The sequence below is a fragment of the Hyperoodon ampullatus genome (genome assembly GCF_949752795.1).
Source record: "Hyperoodon ampullatus genome assembly, chromosome: 6".
Classification (NCBI taxonomy): Eukaryota; Metazoa; Chordata; class Mammalia; order Artiodactyla; family Ziphiidae; genus Hyperoodon; species Hyperoodon ampullatus.
Window position 1 is genome coordinate 13,022,222 of NC_136919.1, and position 21,400 is coordinate 13,043,621.

The 21,400-nt window shown below is 48.8% G+C and overlaps 1 protein-coding gene across 1 annotated transcript in view; it reads left to right on the forward strand.

Annotated features, from left to right (window-relative positions):
* Positions 1–21,400, forward strand: part of TTLL11 (tubulin tyrosine ligase like 11) — a gene marked incomplete at both ends in the record, with an annotated part of 246,088 nt that overhangs the window by 179,932 nt on the left and 44,756 nt on the right. The window lies entirely within an intron of this gene.

The window sequence follows — 21,400 nt, forward strand, 5'->3', positions numbered from 1 at the left end:
GCACAAATCCCTGCCACCCTTGTGCTGAGACGGAGCTGCGAGGGATGAACTGCCCACTGTGTGCCAGGCGCTGTGACAGGTGTTACGGTAACGGACGTTATCTCTAATCCTCGGGCACCTGTGGGAGTGGCCTTGCCCAATTTCACAGGTGAAGCAGCTGAGTCTCTACAGGTTGGCTCCCTTTCCTCACTAGGTGTTTTCTGTGCACCTACCGCGTGTTCAGGGCACGGCACTTCGAGTCGAGAGAGAACAAGCTGATCCTACCCTCACGGGGCAGGCGGTTTAGAAACAGCCACAGACAAGTAAATGGGCAATTATAGTACAGTGTGAAAAGGGCTTCAGAAGAGATAGAAGTGGGGTGTCGTGAAGCATGGTGAAGGGTGGGCGGGGGGATGGCGTTCCCAGCAGAGGCAACAGCACGAGAAAAGGCCCTGGGCTAGTGGACAGCAGGAGGACGTGGTGGCCAGTGTAGTCTGGCTTTAGTTTACATGGGAATACGGTAGGGCATGGGCTGGAGCAGGACACAGCCAGAGCACAACAGGACTTGACCAGGCTGGGCGGGGGCGGGGGTGGTGGTGGTAAACTCTATCCTGTAGGCAGAGAGGGACCAGTCATTGGGGTCAGAGAGGGGCCAGTGCCTTCACGCGCTCAGCCAATATTCGTTGAACACCTCCTCTGTGCCAGGACTGAGGAGTCACTAGTGAACAAACCATCAAAAATCCCTGCCTTCGAGAAACTGACATACTTTATTGGGATGGGCGGGATGAGAGGAGAGGAGGTGGACAATAAACAAAATAAATGAGTAGAATGTCTATTCCGATAAATGGTGATAAGCGCTATGGAGGAGAATGAAGCAAGGAAGGGACTTGCGGCGCTGGGGAAGCGTGGGTTACAGCTTTAAGCAGGGTGGTCAGGGAAGGCCTGTCTGAGAAGGGGCCGTTGTCACAAGCACTTGAAGGAAAGGAGGGAGAGAGCCAGGGACAGGCTCAGGGTCTCAGGGGGACACGCTCGGATCTGCAGTTTGGCTGTGACACGGAGGATGTGTCGGAAGGGAAGGTTGGAAACGAGGAGACTGGTGAAGGGGCTGATGGAATTCAGGTGACCCACCAGTGGGTCACAGGTGATGGCAGCTTGGATTGCAGGGCATAACAGTGGGGCTGGAAAGAGTGGGCGAGCCGAGGTGGCAGACGGACAAGGCTTGGCTACTCAGTGGGAGGTGAGGGGGAACCGATCTCCTCTCTGTGGCTTCTGTGCCAGGCACTGGGTGGGTAGTGATTCTCTCCTCTGAGTCGGGGACAAAGCTAGAGGCTCAGGTTTGGGGTAGAAGACCCCAAAAGATGAGCTTCAAAGTAAGTTGCCCATGCACACCCATGTTCATAGCAGCACTGTTCACAATAGCCGAAAAGCGGAAGCCACCCAGGTAGCCACTGATGAATGGATAAACCACATGTGGTCGATACACACAACGGAATATTATTCAGCCTTTAAAAGAAAGGAAATTCTGACGCAAGCTACGACATGGAGGCATCTTGAGGACATTGCGCTAAGTGAAAGAGCCAGACACAAAAGGGCAGATACTGTCCGATTCCACTTATATGAGGTCCCTAGTGGACTCAGATTCATAGAGACAGAAAGTAGGATGGTGGTTGCCAGGGGCTGGGGGCAATGGGGCGTCAGTGTTTAATGGGCACAGAGTTTTATTACCCATTTCTGGAGATGGACAGTGGTGATGGTTACACAATAGTATGAATGTATTTAATGGCACTGTATCCATAAAAATGGTTAAAATGGTACATTTTGGGGCTTCCCTGGTGGCGCAGCGGTTGAGAGTACGCCTGCTGATGCAGGGGACACGGGTTCGTACCCCGGTCCGGGAGGATCCCACATGCCGTGGAGCGGCTGGGCCCGTGAACCATGGCCGCTGAGCCTGCGTGTCCGGAGCCTGTGCTCCGCAACGGGAGAGGCCACAACAGTGAGAGGCCCGCGTACCGCAAAAAAAAAAGGTACATTTTATGTTTACATAAATTTTATGAAAATGTTTTTTTAAAAAATTGTTAAGCATTTTGCCCCAAATCACACAACTAGCAAGTCCAGCCCACACCTTTGCCTCTCACACCCTTGCCCCTTATCCTGAGCTCTCTGCCTGTAGCTGTTCCCCATCTTTGAGGCTGGCTGGGATCACCTGGGAAAGTTCCTTGCATCTCTGGGCCTGTTTGTCCTCAGGAGAGGAGAAACACAGTGTTGTTGTGAGGATTAGTTGAGTTCATACGTGTCACAGGCCTGGCAGAGAGAAAAGTCTCACTACGTCTCGTTACACATTATTACTGTTCTTATGTCAGAACGCCCTGACTCTGGTAACAGTACAGACTAGAATCCATGGTTCAGCACTTGTGAGCGGTATGACCTTTTTTTTTTTTAACTTATATTATTATTTTGGCCATGCCGCACAGCATGTGGGATCTTAGTTCCCCGACCAGGGATCGAACCCGAGCCCCCTACAGTGGGAGCATGAAGTCTTAACCACTGCCCTGCCAGGGAAGTCCCATGAGCTGGGTGCCCTTGCACAAACCCTGCCTGAGCCTCAGTTTCCACCTATAAAGAGGGGCTGATAGGGCTTCCCTGGTGGCGCAGTGGTTGAGAGTCCGCCTGCCGATGCAGGGGACATGGGTTCGTGCCCCGGTCCGGGAGGATCCCACATGCCGCGGAGCGGCCGGGCCCGTGAGCCATGGCCGCTGAGCCTGCGCGTCCGGAGCCTGTGCTCCACAACGGGAGAGGCCGCAACAGTGAGAGGCCCGCGTACCGCAAAAAAAAAAAAAGAGGGGCTGATAGTTCCTACCTGGCCGGGAGGAGGGCAACACTAAATCACACCTGGATGTCATAGCCTGCGATAAACGGCAGCTGTTACTGTGCGGACATGAGATCACAGTTTGTGCAAGGAAACAATTAACAGAGTGACACGACTAGTAAATTTAACATTCTTCTCTACTTCTGCACCGTTTTATAGGTAGAAACAGCACCTCCCCTCTGGTAGCTGAGGTGTTTGCAGAATCCTGAGATTACACCTTTGTGTTGGCTTCACTAACACATAGTGTCTGATTTGTCTTACAAAGGAGAACCATTTGGCCAAGTCTAAGTAACTGGGCCCCTGCTCTGGGCCTGGCCCCAAGCTGCTGCCGGAGAGCCAGCAGTGAGAAAGATGGGGGCCCCGGCTGCAGAGAGCTAACACTGGCCAAAGGAAAGAGCCAGGGATACTATCACAGCAAACTGTACCAGCAGTTAGGGAACCTGGCTTCTTCCTGACCCCAAAAACCCAAGTGCCAGGAAACCTTGAACAAGTCACTTCCCATATCCAGAACTAAGTCTTTTGTACAGAATGAGGACCTCGAACTCGCCAGTCCCTGACTTGAAGCTATTTCCTTTGTAAATGTGTTGATTCCGTTGCCCCGACGCTCTCTCTGGGAGCAGCCTGCAGGCTATTCAGGGGAAGTTGGACCAGAGTCACTGCCTTCTGTGCTAGACAGACCTGACCTTGGGAGCTTAGCGGTCAGCCAGGATGGGCTTGAGCTCATGGGTGCTGGGACCGCAGTGGCATGTTGGCGAGGAAGGGGAGGATGCTGGGGCCAAGCGGAGCCTGGGACGCAGAGACCCGGAGCTGGGACTGGAGGCTAAGGCTGCAAGGATTAGGACAGGAGATTCCACAGCCGGGGAGGCTCTGAGCTAACTGGGAGCTGGGCATGGCTTGTGGACAACTTGTGTGTCTGCTCTCGGGGAGCTTCCTGCCTGGAGCATCTTGGGGAGTCTGCTTCATCGGCCCACGTTTCCCTTCACCTGTAGGGCTGCGTCCTTGCACCTTCCTAATTGCTGGTCTGCCTTCTGGTCCTCTCTCGATCTCATGCCACGGCAGGGTCTGCTCATTTCACATGGGACGCTGCACCCGTGCTTTCTTATCTCAGGCCAGAACGGAGTCAAATCCAGCCAAGCCATGTTCGGGGCCTGGGAATCATTGGTATGTGCACCGGCAAAGCGTTTCCTAGTTAAATTCTCAGTAGCAAACCGAAGTCGACTAACGGGGCGGGCGGCAGGGGAAGATAGGTGGCAGGTTATCATTCAGCCACGGCTGCCATCCATATGCATGAAGTCAAGGGACCTGACTCCCTTGCAGAATTAAGCATAACTTTCAGAAGGACCAGTTTCTGAACGCTCGCTACCTCCTACCCCCCTCTACCCCCGACCACTTCCCTACAAGTCAGAGCAAATGTGGCTTCAGGTCTAGAGAAACAGAGGACACCGCTCGGGCCGCGCATGTGCAATCTATGTTCTTGAGGAGTTTGATGGGCTTCTGCCACTTAAGGAATTGGTCACATTTACGAAGTGAGAGAGTGGCATGGACATATATACACTACCAAATGTAAAATAGATAGCTAGTGGGAAGCAGCCACATAGCACAGGGAGATCAGCTCGGTGCTTTGTGACCACCTAGAGGGGTGGGATAGGGAGGGTGGGAGGGAGGCGCAAGAGGGAGGGGATATGGGGATATATGTATAAGTATAGCTGATTCACTTTGTTATACAGCAGAAACTAACACACCATTGTAAAGCAATTACACTCCAACAAAGATGTTAAAAAAAAAAGAAATTGGTCACATTTAGAAATATTCAGCTTCAGTGAACATGTCATGGCTGTGTATAGGAAAACATACTATTATCTCTAGAGCTCACCTGAAACAACAGGCTTGTTCCTGAAACAGATGTTTTGTCAAACCTGCCGTGACAGGCTCATCAGAGCCGGAGATGGGCCAGCGCTCGGTTACTGGCCTCACAAGGGCACAGACATCCCTGCCGGCTTCCTGTCCATCCCCCGCACCTGGGCCAGAGGAGAGGCTCCCCGTGGCTCCTCTTTCTGGCTCTTGGGTTCTGAAGTTAAACATTTTATAAGCTTGATATTATTATAGACAGAGGCAGCCAGCCAGGTGTGACCTGGGGAGAAGTTTCCAACATAATGACTCAGAATATGTCATTTGGTCCAACTAACATTTATCGAGGGCCTACTGTGAACCAGGCACTATTCTAATTGCTTTCAGGTACATTACTTTGCAGTAACTCTCTGAGGTTACCCATTTCAGAGATGAGGAAACTGAGACCTTGTCTTGGTTTCCTAGGGCTGCTGTAACAAGTTACCACGCACGTAGTGGCTTAAAACAACAGAAATGTACTCTCTCACAGTTCTGGAGGCCAGAAGTCTAAAATCCCAAGGTGCCAGCACGGCTGTGCTCCCTCCTAAGGCTTTAGGAATCTTTTCTTGCTCTTTCCAGGTTTTGGTGGTGTTTCTTGGTTTGTGGCAGCATCACTCCAACCTCTGCCTTTGTCTTCACGTAGCGTCTTCTGTGTGTGTGTCTGTGTCAGATCTCCTTCTGACTTTCTCTTCTGAGGATACCTGCCACTAGATTTAGGGCCTACTCTAAATCCAGGATAATCTTTATATATTATATATATATTTATTTTTGTCTGTGTTGGGTCTTCGTTGCTGTGCACGGGCTTTCTCTAGTTGTGGCGAGCGGAGCCTACTCTTCGTTGTGGTGCAGGGGCTTCTCATTGCGGTGGCTTCTCTTGGGCACATGGGCTTCAGTAGTTGTGGCGCAAGGGCTCAGTAGCTGTGACACACGGGCTTAGTTGCTCCCCAGCATGTGGGATCTTCCCTGACCAGGGATCAAACCCGTGTCCCCTGCATTGGCAGGCGGATTTTCAACCACTGCGCCACCAGGGAAGTCCCCAGGATAATCTTGAGATTCTTAACTTGATTACATCTGCAAAAACCCTTTTCCAAGTAAGGTCACGTTAACAGATTCGAAGAGTTTAGGGCCACCATTCAGCTCGCTATAGACCTCTAGCTGTTATCTGGTTGTTTCCCCGAAGGCCACACAGCGAGAAAGGGTCGCGTTGGAGAGTAGACCCTGCTGCTTGGCTCTGAGGGGGCCCTCGGTCAGGTCATCGCCACCCAGACGCTATGAGACAGGCCCCTGCGCTTAAGAAACCTACATCTGGGTGGGAAGGAGCTTTGCGTGTTGGTTACGAGTGAGTCTAGCTGATCCGGGTGACCTTGGGCAAATTATGTGACCACTCTTGTGTCTCATACGGAAAGTGTGCCATGTGGAAAATGGGAATCATATTAAGAATAACAAGGACCTCAAAAGATTGCTGTGGGGGGGGGATCCAATGAGAGGATCAAATGAGAGGAGGAGATTAGCAAGATCCCAGGACCCTGATTCCACAGCCTCTGCCAGTAACCACAGTGCTCCATGCTTCCACCTCCAAATATTTGAATCAGAGCCTCTGAACGGAAAAAGAACAGCGTGGGGGGTGGTGGGAGGCTTCTGTTCAGGTCCCCAGAAACCAGGGTGAGGAAGAGGAGGAAGCCATAGCTGAGTTTAGGGTTTTGAGCTTGGTTCACTGGGAGGATGAAGTTGCCAATGACAACATGGAAACAGCAAGAAGCTGGTTGGGGGTGGGGAGGTGGGAGATGGACAGGGAATAAATTGTCTTGAGCTTGGAGGCCAGGGGGATATCTGGGTAGATCTGATTGGCAGGCGTTGGACTTAGAAGGCGACTTTTAAAAGCTACACAGAGCTTCAGAGTGAAGGAAAGAATTGAACGTGTTTGGCAAGTTCAAGTGCTGTCAGAGATTAAGCCTTTGGCTGGTGCGGGGGAGGGGGCGGAGGGCAGAGGGCAAACCAGAAAAGGGAACATGAACGTTGTGTTCACACGCATTGGTTCGTGGTCACAGCCCTTCATCTTCCTGCCAGCAAAATGGGCGCGCCGCTTTTTTCTCCCCAAGCTGTTGCTCAGGTTGCATTCGATCATGGATGGGAAATTGCTGCAGAGACTGTGCATTAAACGGTAGCAAGGGGCATCAGGTATGGGCCTCAGCCACGTCTCCCCAGATCCTGAGCACGACAGGAGAGGCACAAGGGCACCCTTCCTACCTCTGTGTTGTGGCTGAGGAAGTAGTAACTGCTCGTTCACCAAGTTTGAAGTGGCCTTGATGGTGGACTCTATTCATCGTCACCAAATGAACCATATAATAAAAACTGGAATTTCTCCATTTCCTGGCGAGGGGTGGAACCTTTCGCCACGGTTTTTGTTTTTTGGAAAAACAAGCAGAGCATTTCTCTCACGAGCCTTGTGGAGCGCTTCTGCTGCGACAGGGTAGGTCACTCAACGTTGCCATGACGACCAAGAAGAGGCCAGCTCTGACTTCAGCTCTTAGTTTCAGGGAAACTAAGTGACAGACTCTTTTGTTTTCTCTCTTGGGGAAGGGGTGCCCCACCACCTTCCTGTTGGCATGGAAACCTTTCACTCCCACCAGGTGAGGTGGTCAAATGGGGAGATTAATTTATTTGAATGGGCATCTGGAGAGACCACTGTGAAAGGAGAAAGCGTCAGGACACGGTGGTTCTGGCCATTATGACATGATAAGCACCCTGCTCCTCAGGGAGGGGTGGTGGGTGGGCACCGTGGCCTCTAGACCCCAGTCTGTGCGTCTCCAAATCGCTGGAATTTTTCAGCTGCCTTTTATTGAGGACCAGTGATTTGTCTGGCATTCTGCGAGCTTCTTTTTTTTTTTTGAAGATGTTGGGGGTAGGAGTTTATTAATTAATTTATTTATTTTTGCTGTGTTGCATCTTCGTTTCTGTGCGAGGGCTTTCTCTAGTTGTGGCAAGCGGGGGCCACTCTGCATCGTGGTGCGCTATGCTCTCACTATGGTGGTGTGCGGTGCTCTCACTATGGCGGCCTCTCTTGTTGCGGAGCACAGGTTCCAGACACGCAGGCTCAGTAGTTGTGGCTCACGGGCCCAGTTGCTCTGCGCCATGTGGGATCCTCCCAGACCAGGGCTCGAACCTGTGTCCGCTGCATTAGCAGGCAGATTCTCAACCACTGCGCCACCAGGGAAGCCCTACGAGCTTCTTTATATTTGGTATTACACTTAGTGCTCACTACAACCCTGTGCATTGGTATTATTGTCACGTTTTGCAAATGAGGAAACTGATGCTCAGAGAGGTTAAGTACCTTCCCCAAGGTCACCCAGCTGGCAAGTGACCGTGTTGGAGCTCAAACCCGGACCTGCCTGCTGCATAATCCCTACAGCTCTTGCCATTCTGCCGCCCCGCCTTAACCTTGTACTTGAACTTACACGATCTCTCCAGAGTCTCTAGAGCCATCAGGGAGACATCGTCTAAAAAACGTACCACGATAACTAAACATTTAATACTTCTGTGAGAAACGCCACTGTAAACTGTCTGGATGCCTGCTTGGGGAATTAGGCAATGACAAGATAAATTAAATACTTTAATGGATTTTGACAACAATTCTATGTTAGGGGAATTCAAATTGCATAAAGAAAAAAGTTAGACTTTCTCTCTGGACCTGATTTCTAATATGCATGCCTAATTTATTAGCCACATTTTTTAAAATCTAATTTTGTTAGGACCAAAGTTCTTGGAGGAAAAATGTGTTGTGGGTTGGAGGAGGCAGTTAAATCTTCTTGGAGGAGGCTGGGCTTGCTCTGACCCCATGTGCATGATTTTTGAGGGGGGTGTTCGATAAATACACATCGAATGAATGATAACCGCTACCATTGCTTTCTCACTTACTAAGCTCTGGCCAGGATGCTAACCCCTTGTTTTATGTCCTCCCATTGAATCCCTCCATACCCCTGTGATCGGGGTTCTATTGTCCATCTCCATTTTACAGAACAGAAACGGAGGCTAAGTGATAGACCCACTTTCCCAAAGCCATACCCTTAGTAAGGAGTGGAACCAGAATGACTATGATTCTTTTTTTTTTTTAAACTTGCCAAATATTCTTCCTTCCTTCCTTCCTCCCTCCCTCCCTCTCTTCTTTCTTTCTTTCTTTCTTTTTCTTTCATTCTTTCTTTCTTTCTTTCTTTCTTTCTTTCTTTCTTTCTGTAGTTGTGGCATGTGGGCTCAGTAGTTGTGGCTCACGGGCTTAGTCGCTCCCCAGCATGTGGGATCTTCCCAGACCAGGGCTCAAACCCGTGTCCCCTGCATTGTCAGGTGGATTCTTAACCACTGCACCACCAGGGGAGTCCTGACTATTATTCTTATTACCATAAATTATAATTGTATTATTACCCTAAAAATGGCTTTATAGAACCTTAAGCTGAAAATGACACCCAGAGGTCACCCTGCCCATTTTCTTGTCTTCAGGCAAAATTACAGCAAATTCTTCATGTTATTTGTCTTAAAGAATACTGTTCTTACACAGTCATTTATCAGCGTGTCTTCTGTCTGTTTGTTTTTTGCATCACCTATTAGATGTAGAGTCCTATGAGGGGAACAAACACGGATTCTATCTTTGGCAGACTCACAGTCTCTGGGAGAAAGAAGCCGCAGGCTTAAATAGCCATAATATAAGTTCAGAAGATGACACATTTCACCAGAGAGGTGCAAATGAAGTGCTGTGGGGAATCCAGAAGAGAGTATTTTGGGTAGGAGGGATGAGGGAAGGCTCAGGGCCAGCTGGCATTTGAAGTGAGCTTTGCAGGATGAGCAGGATTGGGGCCTGGCTCTTGGTGAGAAGGGGTGAGTGGAACACAAGCATCCAGGCACAGGGGCCTGCGTGCGCTCCCGAAGCATCTCCACGTGTAACTGAAATCGCCCAGGGAGACTGTGTAGGGCAGGAAGCGGGTCAAGGGCAGAGGCTCAGCAGACCATCTACCATGAAGGGTCCTCAGAGGAAGAAAAGCAGAGGATGGAAAAACACCAACAGAATGCAGGGGCATGGAATGGGAGTTTCAGAAAGAGAGTGGCTGACTGCCTCGGATGCTATGAAGAAGCCGAATTAGGGGAAGATCGAGGAGGTCCGTGGCAACGAGGAGGTCGGTGGTAACCTCTGAGAGAGCAGTGTGTTCGGAGCAGTAAAAACAGAAGCCAGGGGCTTCCCTGGTGGCGCAGTGGTTGAGAGTCCGCCTGCCGATGTAGGGGAGACGGGTTCGTGCCCCGGCCTGGGAAGATCCCACATGCCGCGGAGCGGCTGGGCCCGTGAGCCATGGCCGCTGAGCCTGCGCGTCCGGAGCCTGTGCTCCGCCACGGGAGAGGCCACAGCAGTGAGAGGCCCGCGTACCGCCAAAAAAAAAAAAAAAAAAAAAACAGAAGCCAGCCACTCATCCTGAGGCCAGGAGGGGATCAGCACAGAGGGACTTTCTCTAGGTCGTGCCCCACCTGGGGAGGGCTGTGATTACAGTCTCCTAGCGGAGGGCCAGCAGAGAACCCCCCACCCCCACCCCGGGCACTGCCCAACCTCACGCTGGAAGCCTGGAAAGAACAGACTCTTGCAAGTCAGACAGACCCAGATCACCGTGTAGGGGGTGTGTGACCTTGAGTACGTACTTTATTTTACCTGAGCTCAGCTTCGTCTGATGGACAGCAAGAGCTATCACTTCTTGAGTGCTTACGGCATGCTGGGCACGATTCTAAGTGCTCCACATACATTAGCCCATTTAATCGTCACAACAGTGCTATGATGTAGGTAGAATTATCGTCCCCATTATACAGATGAAGGCACCAAGGCACAAGCAGATGAAGACACTTTCCCAAGGTCATCAGCTAGTTATGGAGAGGGCAAGGATTCCAACCCAAGCATGGCTCTGGGATATATGTTAGTATCTCCACCTTAAGGCCTCAGTGTGGCTTAAGCAGGATAATCAGTACACGGGAGAGCTCCTAGCCCAGAGGAGGCTCAATAAGAATGACTCCAGGGCCTCCCTGGTGGCGCAGTGGTTGAGAGTCCGCCTGCCGATGCAGGGGATACGGGTTCGTGCCCCGGTCTGGGAGGATCCCATATGCCGCGGAGCGGCTGGGCCCGTGAGCCATGGCTGCTGAGCCTGCGCGTCCGGAGCCTGTGCTCCGCAACGGGAGAGGCCACAACAGTGAGAGGCCCGCATACCACAAAAAAAAAAAAAAAAAAAAAAAAAGAATGACTCCCTTTCCCTGACCCACTGCAAATTCAAAGTCAGGCAGCCTGGCCTGAGAGAGGCCTGGGGGATCAACCTCATGAGTCCTCACTCACATAAGTGAAAATCTCATGCAGAATGACACACACAGAATCACCTTGCAAAGTCGGGTGCACATGCCACAAGCCCCTGGGACAGAGTCCAGTGAGAATTGTTTTGCATTCAACACCCATGCAGCAGGGATTGGCCAGCTGCTGCCCTGCGAATCAGTGACAAGTGAAATTCACAAAGCAAGCAGATTTCATCTGAAATCTGGAGGAAGGAGTATATTTGACCAGGATATGCCTACTGAATCCCTGAATAAGGGTTCCCTGGGTGCACAGTATACAAAAGGGAATTAGGATTACCATAGAAAAGGAACTGGGGCTTGGATGAAATTGAATGCCAAAAAGAATTACAGTCTAGGCAAAGGATGACTTCTATGCATGGGTTTCCCCACTTATTGTCTGGATTCATGCAGCCCTATACTTTGGTGCAGAACTGTGTTTAAGCATTAAAACGCTTTTTGTGGCAGATAGGCTCTGAGTATGTAATTAAAAGGATCCCTTCATTAGCAGAACTATACAGCGCAAGCTCAAGTTGGCCTTTTCTGCTAATTTTAGAGGTGGTAAAACAGAGGCTAATACAACCACTAATTACAACCGTCACACAGACAGTGCCTTGCTGCCGCTACTAGGAAATCTTTGTTCTCCCCAAGTGTAGACAGTATATTCCCAGGAACTGGGAGAGAAAAAGTGGAAGAAAGATTCATTCTGGCAACCAGAAGGAGGGCTGTGGCAGTGTAGGGTTAAAAATGTGACCTCTGGAGTTAGGCCACTGGATTCCAGTCCCAGTCTTATCCCTTAGGCAGCTGACTTAACTTCTCAAAGCTTCAGCATCCTCAGATGTCAACTGGAGTCAATCATTGTGTCTAATTGATAGAATGGACACGGGAACTCACTGAAACGATGACTAATATTCACTACCAGCTATTCTGAACAGTGCCGGGAACTGTGTAGGGTTTATAGTCATAAACAAGCAAGAGAAGTGTCACCCTTCCAGGCTTCCAGTCCAGTGAGAGAAACAGGCATCAAACGAACAATTGCACAAATACAAATAACCATATAGGTATAATTGTGACAATGACTCTGAAGAAAAAGATAATGGTGACGGCAATGATGATGGTGACGGCAATGATGATGATGACGGCAATGATGATGACATACAAAGCCTGGAATGTTATATAGAAAAGCATGGTTGATTTAACTCTAGAAGCTATGGGAAGCTTTTTGGAAAAGGTGATACAGAATCTCCGATTTGAAGGACGAGTGTTTTTCAAGTGGATACTTTGGGAAAGAGCATTTATAAAAAAAAGAGGGAGGAATGTGGAATGTAGACAACAAGGCAGGCAAGGCAGGCAACGACCAGACCCGCCGGGCCCCGAGCTCTCTGGCCGAGGGTGAGGCCTTGTCCAGCAGGCCTCGGGCAGCCCGTGCAGGCCAGGCTTGTCATTTGAAAACCGTTCCTCCAGGATCCAGCGGAAAGCTAAGCACGAGCCCAGTCATCCACAGAAAGACAGCAGCCAGCTACTTAGTGGGTTTAAACAGGGACTCTGCAGCCCTTCGGGCAAAAAGATTTCTCCTCCATGCCGGCCAGCGTGGTCGGATGCGTCTGAAGCTGCTCATTCAGAATCAGAACTTTGGCCACTCTGGTGTTTTAGCTCAATAGTGGTGTCGGTTTTTTTTTTTCTTTCTTTCTTTTTTCAAGGTTCTGAACAGGAAGTCAGAACTGGGCCTGCCTTTGCTACCATCTTTCACTTGATGACTCCCCTCAAGCAAGTGACTTTGCTTTGACTTCTCAGTATTATTTCAAAGGGAAAAGGAGACGAGATGATCGCTAGGTCCCTTTGTACTCCTCAGTTTAACTTTTGCTTTATGTGGGGCGCAGCAAATATCACTCTCTGTGCATGATTCTGTGACATCAGTAATCCTCAGTAGAGAACCAGGGTATCAGATAAGGGTCAGTTATCCAGCGAGACCTGAGAAAATAAGACTCACTTATTTAGGGGATTTATTTAGGTTCGGACAAGAGGGTAGGTGCAGTCTGACCCCGGGTGGCCTGCCGTGAGATTCCCCAGATGGGCTACAGGCAGTCGAAGGAGCAAGAGAACAGTACAGTGTCTATAGTCATGTGGGTTAGGGGTGGTGCAGAATGCCAAAAAGTGGTTAAAGAAACCCTGTGTTCTCCTGAGCTCCCGGAGGTGTGTGCCGATCTCTCCCACTGAAGCTGGGGACAAGACAGTGAGCCCCTCGAGATGATGACACATGGGAGATAAAGATGCTGGTGATTATAACCAAAGTGGCTAACAGGAATTGGGGCACCGTGCTAAGCACCACATATCCATTTTCTCTGTAATTACATCAGTCCTATAGTTTAGGTACCATTATTATTCCCATTTTATATAAGAGGATACTGAAGCTTTGAGGTTATATGACTTGCCTGAGGTCACCCAGCTCAAGAATACAGAGCTGGGATTCCAGCGGTGACTCCGGACTACCCCCAGAGCCCAAGTCCGGGTTCCCCAGGCCAGCTCCTGTGGGGAGCAGCTGTCTGGCAGCATCTCCTCCCACCCTCCCCGGCCTGAGTGACAGTACATTTCACTGTCTCTTACTGCCTGTACCCAGAGACAAAGAAAGCAAGAGGGACCAGGGTGAAGATACTCACTCTGGGCACAGGGGCAGAGCAGAGACAGCCCTGTTGGAGAAGAATCCCTTTGGGAGGTCTTTGTAACATGAGCTGTCAGTTCATTCGCCTGGAAAATGAGAGGGCTGGGCCAGATGACCCCTAAAGGCACTTCCAGCTCGGAAATAGCCTGAGTTCTGGGTCTGTGGGAAAGGGGGCATTAGACTAGGTCTGTATGTTTGTTCTTTTGTTAATTCGTTGCCTGGCCCGATGGGTAGATGCTCATGCAGCATACCCAGCCTGGTGGCTCCAGGAAGTCATCCCAGGCGGGGGCAGAGACCTAGTCTGCTGCTGCTGCCGCTGGGGGCCTCCGTTAATTCCCACACATGCGACACACAGTGCATCAGTGATCGTGTGGGCCTGAAAATGTAAACAGAGATCGATTTGTTGGGCAGTCGAAATGGAGCAGCCCCATCCAGATATGAGATGATTGTCACACTGAGGTCAGTTACAACTCCCCCCCGACCCAGCAGAATCATCTGGATGCTCTACACATAGGCTGTGTTTTTGATCCTAAAGAATGCAACAGTTTTGTGCTGGGTTTAGACTAAGTGCCCTCCCAACCGCTCTCCCTCGTAAGTAGGAGACTTCTCTCCCATTGAAAAGGAGGAAGGGGCTTCCCTGGTGGCGCAGTGGTTGAGAATTTGCCTGCCAATGCAGGGGACACGGGTTCGAGCCCTGGTCTGGGAAGATCCCACATGCCGCGGAGCAAGTAGCCCCGTGAGCCACAATTACTGAGCCTGCGTGTCTGGAGCCTGTGCTCCGCAACAAGAAAGGCCGCGATAGTCAGAGGCCTGCGCACCGCGATGAGGAGTGAGTGGACCCCACTTGCTGCAACTAGAGAAAGCCCTCGCACAGAAACGAAGAGTCAATACAGCCATAAATAAATGAATGAATGAATGAATGAATGAATGAATGGAGGAAAAAATGAGTTCAGAGAAGTTTCATAACTACACTGAGTTGTAACATGATGGAGTGGAAAGGGCCTGGGCTTTGAACTCAAGCAGATCCTTGTTCTAATCCTCACTCAGCCATTTAATAGCTGAGTGACCTTTGGAAAGTAGCCTAACCTCTCTGAAGCTCATTTCTCAGCAGCAAAATGGAGCCACTTATTATACCTAATTCATAAGGATCATTGCCAGGATCAAATGAGATGTTACGAGTAACCATCCTGACTCTCAGATATTTAATGCCCGATAACTCCTCATGTATGGAAGAAGCCGTAGTGCAGTGGTTAGAAACAAGGACACTGGCACCTGCCTGCCTGGCTCTCTATCCTGGGTCTACAACCTATTCGTTTGTATCCTTGTGCCTTGGTTTCCACATCTGTAAAATGGGAATAATGATAATGCCTGCTTTGTAGGATTTTATCAAGACTAAATGTTTTAAGATGGCAGTTCCTGGCACATAATCAATATCATCACCATTGTGTTTTATTGTTGATGTGACACTGTGCTATGGAGGAAAGTGATTGAGGGAGGTGGAAGTGGCCAGGTGAGCATGAGCCGGTGGGAGTAGACCCAGCATGGATCTAGGTCTTACAGGGACTAGAGCATCAGCCAGATCCCTCACTAAATCCCTTTCTTTCTTCATCACTTTGGAAACACATGCCTCACCCATCTATCGCCTTCTCTTCAGACAATATAGCATTGCCATCAAGCAAATGGGGCCCCTGTGATGGAAGAGATTTATCAAATGACAGAGCCGGGCTACATGGTAGTTATGTTTATTTTTAGTGACTTCATCCTCCAGCTCTTTAAATTAGCTGCTGGGCTAATTTAAGGGACTTCTTTGGTGCATTGTTGGCCGTTTCTTCCGGAATGCCAATGTGCCTTTAAAACCCCCAAAGGGCTGGGGGCGGACATGTCTTGGCCAAACGGCGGGGAAAGGAGCCTGCCTACCTACCTCCATTTGCCAGGGCCATCCCGCTGCCCACCAGTCTCTCCTGTCAAGCCACAGGATTGCCCGGGAACATGATCTAGGGCCTTCGCTCCCTTTCTATCCCCCGTGATCAAGCAGTTGCCAAATCCATCTTCCTTCACCTAGACCAGTGATTCTTAGACTTCAGCCCGCATCAGAATTCCCCACAGGGCTTGCTAAGGCAGAGCTTCTGAGGCCATAGGTCTGGGGTTGGGCCGAGAGGGTGCTTCTCTAACAAGGACGCAGGCGATGCTGATGCTGCTGGACCGGGGACCACGCTTTCAGGATCCCTGAGCTTGAGGGTTCCAGTAGCTTCCTAACATCGTCCACCCCGCCTCGATTCAGGACACACACTGCTGGCAGGTTCATTCATCTTCTCTGAACTTCTGATTTTGCCACTCCTTTCCCCCAAATCTCCCACAACCTTGTCATCTCCTACGCTGCCACATCCGGGCTCCCTTGTCTGACAGTCAAGATCCTATAAGACCCAGACCCAAGCTGGCTTCCTGGTCATCTTCCTACCTGTTCCCCTTCATGTACACGACTAAGACCCAGCAAGCCGACCTACTTCCATATGCTCCAGGTCCCATCTCTGGATGCTCACCTGGCCACTCCCACCTGGCTCAGTCATTGTTTGTGGATGGGTCTAGTCTTCCCCACACCGGGTCATGTGCTTCTGGGTAGCTGGTACTGTGTCTACCTCACCTGTGTAGCCCAGGCCCCTGGGACAGGTAAGCACTTGAGAAATGGATCATGAATGAATAAATTATTGAAGGGATGCTTCACTAAAAATGGGAATTATTTCTCTGAGAGAATTCAAGCACCTCCTCTGAAACTGGAACTTGCTGTATCTACCTTCCTATTTTGTGAACTCCCAAGAATATATACATATATAGTTTGTACATCAGAAGAAAAGTCTTTGGTTTGATTTAAATCAAATTAGCACAAGAGCTACATAGTGGGCTAAGCCTTGGGTGTGTAGTGAGACAGTCCGGAGTACAAATTCTGATTCCACCATTGATTTGTGACATTGGGCAAGTATTAAGGTTCTCTGGGCCTCAGGTGCCTAATTTGTAAAATGGGACTAGTTTCTACCTACCTTGTAGAATTGTTTTGAGAAACCAGTGAGGTCATATATAGGTGGTAAGCTGCTTGACACAGAGTGGGTCCCTGATAAATAGGAGTGATTCTTAACAGTAGGCTTTCCAGGCAAAATAGTGGTAGGTGGTTTTTCACAAGAGTTTTAATAAAACAAAATTCCATTTTATTTGAAAGACAATAATAGATACAACATTCCAGGATTCTTTCCCCTATTTTAATGAATCAAGGACACAGCAAATTCAATTTAAAAAAAAATAATACCCCAAAGGACCCCAAGTAAGCTTGATTTATATTTTCTTTACCAGTCACTTCTATTTTATAAGTCTGACTTTTCCATTAAAATGCTATTAAGTAAAAACAGGATTTTACAGTATTTGTGATAACTTGGGTCTCAGTGTGATCATTGGAATTATCTCTAGCAGAATAACCATGTCTCCTTGTTTTACTTCCTCTTATATATCAGCTATATCTTTACTGCCTTCTTCCAGTTGAGTAAAACCACTTCTGCCTGAATTTGTGGTTTTGAGTCCATGAAAATATCTGTGGCTTTGAGGGCCCTTTTCATCCTGAGGTTATTAATTGGGATTCAGGAAGGGAGGGGAATGGTAGCCATCCAGTAAGAAATGTGAGAGGCTGTCACGGAGAAGAGAAGACAAACCCATCCTGTGAGGCTCTGAGGGTGGGTTGGGATGTGGGCTATGGACACCAGAGGGAGAACAGCCTCTGATGTGCCATCCAGAAAACCTTCCCAGCCTGAGAGGTGCCCTGGAGGTGGTGAGGTCCCCCTCATCAGGTAACCCAAGCTACGGCCACCCCCTTGGATGATCTGCCAGTCAGATGACCCACTGGTGCTAATGTCCTGTCTACCTGGGAGTCATTTCTTCTCTAAAATGACATCATTGTGAAAAGGTTAGGAACTAGACAGAGGTGGTGGTTACACAACATTGTGCATTGCATGCTTTAAGATGGTTAAAATGGTGAATTTTATGTTACGTACAGTAGACCACAATAAAAGAAAATAGATGACATCGCTGGACAGAATGGTCTCCAAGGCTGCTGCTAGCTGTTAACATGTTATGTTTCTGGAAGGGAGCACGTGGCTTAGGGGACTGGCTCCCAGACTCTATTTAGTCAAAGACAAGCCATGTAGACAATATCTGACTGACAGGGAATGGCCAATTAAATTACGGTTCAGGCATAATATGGAATATTATATGTCCATGAGAGATTATGCTCATGAAAACATACTTAATGCCACAGGCAGACACTTATGATAGAATGTAAAGTGTAAGAAAAAAGGATTTAAACTACCCATGATGGGATCCTAACTTACAAACATAGATAAAAAATCAAAACATTAGTAGTGTTTATCCCTGAATTGTGGGATTACAAATGATTCTGATTCCTTTATACAGTTCTCAAAATGCTTACAAAGACCATGAATTACTATTACAATTTTTTAAAAACTATTTAAAAACAAAAAGTAAATAACAGGCCTTTGGATTTGGTACCCCCAATGTGAACCATGATGTGCTTTGGAATAATAGGGCAGCAAGATGGAAACAGCCCTGGTTAGGAGAACTGATGTGTAATTCCAGTTCAGCCAGGGCAAAGAGCTGCTTCGCCTTGTTGCGCCTCAGTTTCTCCGTCTGGAAGAAGGGTATAAAAATAACAATGTACTGCACGTGTTTTGTGAAGAGCAAATGAGATCATGAAAGTGGGACAGTTCTGTTGACTGAAGAGTTCTCAGCCTTTTTCTTGGTCATGGAGTGAATTCAAACTGTGTATTTCCAAATCTTTTCTTTAACAAAAACTTAATGAGTGCTTTTAAAGTTAGTGATTGCCACTTATCCAGGAATTTAAGAGCTCATTTCCAGTAACAGTGCTGCTTTTTTCCTCATCTTTCTTCCTATAACCTTAATGGGAAAACATTTTGTTTCATCTGAAGTGTCACCACCTGACTTTTATTTACAGTCTTAAATTCAAGGAGGTGATGATAAAACCAGTTTAGCTGAAGGGAAGTTGCACCCACTCCATCCCCCTCCCCCTGGGAATGCGGTGCTTCTCCGGAGGAATAAGGTCCCTCCTCTTTGTAGGAGGGAGCATTTGTTTCCCCGGAACCATCCACATTGTTGAACTTTAGAAGAGATTTTCCTTTGCGCTTCTCTGGTTCTGCCTGTCCTCGCTTTGAGACCCACTTAGAAGGAACCATGAACAGGACATTTTATTCACACAAGGGGGTTCTCTTTCTTGGAGGCTGGCTCCTTGGACCAGCATAAAGAAAAGACCATTTTGGTAGGGCCGTCAAGTATGCTGTTTCTCTCTCGAACCTCTTTCCCATTTAAACGAGCTTATTATGGGGTGGGTACAAAGCATCATAACCTTGATGTTTTCTTTGAAGCTTACCTTGCTATTAAAAGCAAACTTTCCCAATTCAACAAACTCAATGAAACATTTCCGAAGAACCTAATACGTGCCAGGTCCTATAGAAATAGAGTTGAATAAGATGTGGTCCTTGCCTTCAGTGAGCTCACAAAACAGTGAGGGGGATTGGTGTGTAAGCAAGTGCAGTGCAGTTGATGAGAGGAGTGAAGAAGTCCGAGGGGCAGGAGTGGGACATGAAAGACAGTCTTCAGCATGGTCAAGGGAACAGCTGAGCCAGTTCTGAAAGTGGAACAGAAGTGTGCCAGGCAGCCAGGGCTGGGAAAGTCTTCAAAGGCTGAGGCAAGCAGGTATGAAGATACCAAGACAGCCCAGCTTGGTGACTGATGGTGTGCTTGGAAATGGGAGCTCTGGGGAGGAGGCCATTTAATAAAGAAAAGAAAAGAGTAGAAAATGGCCTTGGTATTGAGCTCAGCACCATGGGACGTGGCTCTTCTTTTCCTGGATCTCTTAGCCAGCTGGGCAGTACTTACTGCCAGTGTGAACTGCCGTTCACACCGCGCTCAGGGTGTTACCAAGTCCAAGCTCGTACTGCTCACCACACGACAGGACAATAAATAGAGAGACAAGTTGTTGGGGCAAGGAATAGCACCTTTATTCAGAAAATCAGCAGACTGAGAAGATGGTGGACTAGCATCCCAAAGAACCATCTTCCTGGAGTTAGAATTCAGGCTTCTTTTATACTAAAAGGGGAGGAGGTAAAGTCCTGGTTACGGTCAGACTCCAGAGGGGATGTGTTAATTTCTTCCTTCCTGCAGCCATTCACAGGTGGGCCTAGTCAGGAGGTTTCCTGTGAGCTAAACAAAGGTATTTTACCTTAACACTCATCACATGGGAGGCACGGTACCCAGAGACTGCAGTTATGTATCATTTAGGCTTATAGGCAACATCCCTTTAGTGATTAACTTGTAGCAAAAGCAAGAGAACACAAAGGCTAAAGTAAAAGTAACATTCAATGTGGAGTCAGATTTGTTGTTCCCTATTACAAGGGTTCTGTCTCTGGAATGGACACACAGGTGGAAAGGGTTACGCTATGGGCAGGACAAGAGACAGGAAAGCAAGGTGAGCTGCAGCTGCAGAGACAGGCACTGAGTGTGGAAGGGAGCTGGGCGTCCAGCAAGCACGGGTCTCTATGTCCAGGCCAGGCCATGACTGGGGCGGCAGCAGAGGTCAAGGCCTTGAAGGGTACAGTGTGTCTAAGGCAATGACAAGAAATAAGGAGGGCAGAGAGGAAATCAGGAAGGACCTTGCGTGCCAGAGGGAGGAGTATGGACTTTATCACGTAGGCACTCAGGAACCACAAAGAACTGTAGGAGGTGTGCATCCCAGCCAGGTCTGCTTTAAAAGGGCACCTCAGGTGCCATGTGGAGGATGGGTCTGTGGATGGGAAAGGCCGGAGGCGGGAGACCCCATTGTTAGAGTCCAGGAGAGAGCAGACAAGGCCAAGGCAGGGGGAGAGTGGAGCGGGTTCCAGGGAACACTAAGGATGCTGTGGAGACAGAGGGAAAGGAGGGGTTGGCGTTTACTCAGATGTTTCCTGCTTGGGTCACTGACAGATGGTGGTGACATTCGAGGAGACAGGGAGTGTGGATTTGGGGTGAGGGGAAATGGTCATGTCAGTGTGAGGTACCTGGGGGTCATCCTGGAGGGTGAACAGGTGATAGCTGGATCTGTGTGTCTGGAGGTGAGAAGAACATTCCAGCTGGAGGTGCATATCTGAGAGTTAGTGGCTGTGAACTTTCTCGAGTATCAGGATAATTTCCGAATAAAATATCCAGGCTAAGGAATCACAACAGTACGATCATTTTTTTTTGTACGAGTTCCAAATAAGAAAATAGTTAAGCCAGAAAATCCAATTGTGCCTATTCCTAGAATTGGGTAACTGCTGTATCTTTGCACGTTGTTCATTGAACTGTCTGTGGCGTCTTGCCAGCCCTCAATGAGATTTTTATATTTCTTAATTATTCAATTACTACCCATAAGTAGGGGTTTGAAATCAAACCCAGACTGCTTCATAATAGAGTATTCTTTTCAGTCATGAGTACAGAAAAGGAAATTGTCCATATTGGGAAGCGAGGATGGTACAATGGAGGAAGTGTAAGTCTCTAGTCCCGGCTCTGTCCTGGGTTCAAGTTCTGGCTTTGCCACGCCCTAGCCGTGTGAGCTTGGGCAGGTCGCTTCTTTGAGG